Source organism: Macaca mulatta, chromosome 15 (genome assembly GCF_049350105.2).
Source record: "Macaca mulatta isolate MMU2019108-1 chromosome 15, T2T-MMU8v2.0, whole genome shotgun sequence".
NCBI classification, from domain to species: Eukaryota; Metazoa; Chordata; class Mammalia; order Primates; family Cercopithecidae; genus Macaca; species Macaca mulatta.
Window position 1 is genome coordinate 43,096,344 of NC_133420.1, and position 5,369 is coordinate 43,101,712.

Sequence of the window (5,369 nt, forward strand, 5' to 3'; positions counted from 1 at the left end):
CACTGGGATTACAGGCACCTGTCACCACTCCTGACTAGCATTGTGGCCTTGGAAAAGAGACTTAATGCTTCTCAGTGTCTCCGTTTTCTCTTCTCAATTCCCCACCGCAACCCACATGGCTTTACATAACCTGGCCCCTGCTGACCTCATCAACCTCCCTCCTGTCCCTTTCCCCACCATCACCAGTCATATGGGCCTTCTTTTACCTTCTAGAGCTGGCCAATACCTTGCCCACCTTGGAGCTTGCCCTGGGACAATCTTCACATCTCTTTGTACCTGGAAACTCATCATCTAGAAGGAGAGGCCTTCCCTTCATATCCTGACTGAAGATCTCCATTCCCCTGAGATTAGTCTTTCTTATCACTTTGTTTACATTTCTAACAGAATCATGCAACTGTCAATGTTTCCAACTCCCTTTTAAATCCAATTCCCCATTGGATTATAAACATCAGGGCTGGAGGAATGTACATCTTAACCAACTTTTTTGAATCCCAGGGACTTAAAATCATGTTTGGCACATAATTTGCAATGAATATCTGTTGAATTAATAAATGTATATGAGGATGATAATAACTAATTAGAGTTGCTAAGAAGATTAAACAAAGTCTTTTCAGAATTAGGGGAACTACAGAGGTAGTATCCATTAAAATGAATTTCTCTGCAATGTGGCTATAATATGGTAAATGATGTGCTTAAAAATGCTAACTGTTATAAATGATTATTTGTGTTATTATCATTTGTCCATTAATGTCTCTGGTTATATTTAGCTACTTAACACAAATAATTATCCATATTTAAAATGGAAAATCTTACATTAAAATTGGAAGTCTCAAGATTTTACTATTTTGGATAAGGGAGTTTGATAGCTGCTGACAAAAGCCATTTTTCTTGATGCAGATTATATAGTTTATAAGTTGAGTAATATCTTTCTTTTAGAATTTGACCTGAATTTAATGACTTCAACTTTTACTCTGATCTGTAATAAAATAAGTAATAAAATAAGGTTGCATTAGCCAAAATGTCATAGTCTGAACTAATTCTTCTATTTCAAATTGGTGGAAAAATATTACAAGGAATAAATAGACTCTCCCCCACACCCTCCCTTTAAATCTTCAACTGATTAAGCATCATACCAGACAACAAAGAAGAGTATTAAAAGTGGAAGCCCTCTATTAGAACGATGCCCGTGGGTCTATGTCTCTGATGGGGATCCTGCACAGCTCCTCCTCCCCTGCTGCTGGTGTATGAGCCTCTGCTCTGGGCGGCTGTTCAGTGTCTCAGCCCAGCCGCTTTGCTTTGCTTTGCTGACTCACTGGGTCTGACACCCCGCGGAGCCGATCCATGTGCTGATCCCAGAAAGTAATGAGGAGCCTGCACAGCTGACATGAAAGGCTGGTGCCTTTGGTTGCCAGAAAAAGACGAAGGGCTAGAGAGGAAGTCTGAATGTCCCTCTAACTGCACCATTTAGCATTTGACAGCATCTGCCCTTCTACTAGGAGACCAGCTTTCAGAATTTTATAAGCAAGTTGTAAATATATATTCAAGTGTGAAACCTGAAACGAGTCTTTTATCACCAGATCTCTACCTCCCTGGAATGTAATTGGTTTCCAAATTGAAGGGAGATGAAGTAGGGAGATGGAAGGGAGGTGATCCATTTAGCCGTTTAAAACTAATAAAAGAAGAGAAAGAAATCAAATCTAGTGATTTGTGCTTTCTTTCGTTGCAGGCGAAACATGATTTCATTTATACAGTTGAATAATCTCATCTGCAGATGACTCACTAGCGTCCCTGGAGCCATGCCTTGGTCTCCTCTTGTGCCTCAGTCTCTCCTCTGGTAAAATGAGACAATCTGATCCTTCCAGGGCTCCAGTCTTGTGTTCCAGGACCTATAAAATATCCTAAGAAAAGACAATTAGTAGCTCTAGTTACCTGTGTTTAAACAGGACGAAGAACATGACTGAGAAACAGAAGTATTTTTGCATCTGGAAATAGCTACCAAACTATTTCTCCAAAATGCTTTGACGTGTTTGGTTTCCATGTAATCTGAATATTTTGTCACCCAATATACATAAAAATACTACTCCACGTGAGTAGAGAACCACAAAGCTCCATGCATTCCTGTACATCAAAATATACTTTTCTTTCTTTAGTCCCGGACAAATTCAAGACGTGCAAAGATTCAGAAGTATTTTTTAGTAGAAATTGAAAAACATCCTACAGTCATGTAGGGAGATGGGGTTCAGGGAGTTGACCAAGGAGTTGGAGAGACTAGCATCTCTGTGGGGGCTGGAACATTGTCAAGGCTACATTTGATATCACATGAGCATTAGAGAGAGAGAGAGAGAGAGAGACCGTGTGTGTGTGTGTGTGTGTGTGTGTGTTCGTGTGCACATTTGTGTGTCTGCTGTCCTTTCTGAAACTGCAAATTTAAACTCTGAGCTGTGACCGCCTCTGGGATGAAGGGAAGACTGCTTCTGTAATCTCATTTGCCATGGCAGCTGCTTGGCCAGCTTGATATTGCTGCCTTCTCAGCTTCTCAGATTCCTTAAAGATCCTTCTCTGATAACCGTGCATTAGGCCCCCAAACCACCCCAGATCCTGCCAAGCCAGCCTTCCTTCAAGCTCTGATATACTATACCTGCTTGGGAGTCCCACATGTGCAGTTAGAGTCCTCACATGTGAAGAGTCCACAGACTGGATTCTATGCAGGCCACAAAGAGTGATGGAGGGCCCAGAGGACCCAGGTTCTAACCCCAGCCCAACTAATTACCAGATGAATTATCTTATTATCTTAATTTCACTTCTCCAGGCTTCAACTTCCTAATCTATACATTTAAGGATGATAATCCTCAGGCAGACCTAGTCTCTTGGTTGCTACTAAAGCCCAGTGAATAGAGTAGGGTTTTAGAAACTGCACATCTTTAAATAACCACAAAGCGTTATATTAGTAGCAATATTTTTAAAAAGCTGGGATGAGCTATTTTACAGGACTTTATTATAAGACACCTTACTTGACACAGAGATTATATGCTATCTTAGAATGTTTTGGAATGTGAAGAAACCCATAAACTTTAGCTAATTTTCCCAAACGGGGAAATAGAAAACACCAACATTTTTTTGGAAGACTATAAGACAGTTTGGGGATGTAGAGAGAGGGGGCATTTTAACATCAAATTTCACTGTGAGAAAGTTATTCCCTGCTCAGTTGCGTATCAGTCACTTTGTTTAATTTAAGGATAAAGTCCTAGTTTTGTTCCAAAGACGTGAGATGCCTTAGGCTCAGAGTCTTCTACTGGCAACATTATCTGAATGGAATTTATATTGGAGAAGATTGGGATAGCCATTATGAAAAACAGTATGGATGTTTCTAAAGGGATTAAAAATAGAACTACCACATGACCCAGCAATCTTTCTCCTGGGAATATACCCAAAGGAAATGAAATCAACACCTCATAAAGATATCTGCACTTCCATGTTCACTGCAGCATTATTCACAATAGCCAAGATATGGAAACAACCTAAGTGTCCATTGATGAATGAATGGATACAAAAATGTGGTATATGTATATACAAGGGAATATTATTCAGCCTAATAAAGAACAAGATTTTACCGTTTACCACAACATGGATGTGTCTGGAGGACATTAAGCTTAGTGAAATAAGCCAGACATAGAAAGAAAAACAAAGAAAACTATTGCATGATCTCATTTATATGTGGAATCTTTTAAAAACAATCAAATATACAGACCTAGAGAACAAAACAGTGGTTACCATGTGCAAAGGAGGAGATAGAAAAGGAAGAAGTAGGAAGATATAGGTCAAAGGAGAAAAAGTAACAAATATGTAGGATAAATAACTTTAGAGATTTAACATGCAACATGAGAACTATAGGTAATAAAATTGTACTATACTGGGAATTCATGCTAAATGAGTAGATTTTAGCTGCTCTTGACACAAAAACAAAAACAAAAAAAAAAGGTAACTGTGTAAGATGATGGATATGTTAATTTACCTTACTATAGTAACCTTTTTGCTATCTATATGTATTCCATAACATCATGTGGTATACCTTAAATACACACAATAAAATTTATTTTAAAACATAAAAATAAAAAATGAGTCACAAAAAAAGGAAATTAAATTCTGAGTTATTTTTATTTCGTGGTTAGTGATGCTTATTTTTTATTTACAACATAAAACTTTTTCTCTTAAAATAAATGTATTTAAATTGAAAGAATAAGCCATTTAAATGCATTGGCATGCATTAATATGTAACATTATCAATGGCAGGCCAATATAGGAATAATCATGACTTTATATTAGTTATCTATTGCTGCATAATAAAATAATGCAAAACTTGGTTGCCTAAGCGGTGATAAATGTTTTTATCTCTCAGTTTTTGTAGGTTAGGAATTGGAGGGTGATTCTGGCTCAAAGTCCCTCATGAGGTTGCAGTCAAAATGAAATGTGAGCTAGGACAGTAGACACCTGAAGGCTTGACTGAGGCTGCAGGATCTGCTTCCAAAGGTGGTTCATTCACCAGTGAGTTGGTGCTGGCTGTTCCTTACCACATGGACCTCTCCACAGTGCTGCTGAAGTGTCATCATGACATAGCAGCTCTTGTGCTTCCAGAGCAAGTGATCCAAGAGATCAAGGTGAAAATGGCGATGTCTCTTATGACACATCCTGAGAAGTCACACACTCACTTCTGCAATCTCTAATTAGTTGCATAAATCACTCCTATTCCATATGGGAGGGAACTTCACAAGGAAGCAAAGACAAGGAAATAAGAATCATCTCAGAGACTGGCTACTATACTGTAATACACCAATCATTGAGTTTGAGAAATACCGATTTAATCTAAAATTATAAACCCACCAAGAGAGCTTTGGAGAAAGGAGGTGACATAACCAAGTCCAGGCTATGTTTTTAGCACGGTCAAGGTAAGGATTCAGAGCACCCTATCCATGGCACAGTGTTATTCCTGCCATATCGCAAATGCTGACACTGCCTTTGGCCTTTCAAAATTTTAAGAGAGGTTCAACCCTTTCTCAGGGAAAGAATCTGCCTCCCCAGCTTCCAACAGGAAGTTGATGCTGCTGCAGCAATTTCTAGGCTTCCAGACTCTCCACCTGGGGCTGGGTCCAGTGAAGTTAGTCAATTTTGAAGGCAGATGATTAATCTGGTATCAGAGGTCATCTATTCCCACGATTGCAAACAGATTGTCCACAGGCAGTGTTGAGCCCACAGGTAAGTCTCCTTTGCCCTAAACAGTACATTTTTAGTTTTTTCTTAATGAGTTGCTAATTATATGTGAAACTACAATATTTTACATAAAAATCCAGATCTGTGGTTCCCTTGAAATAATC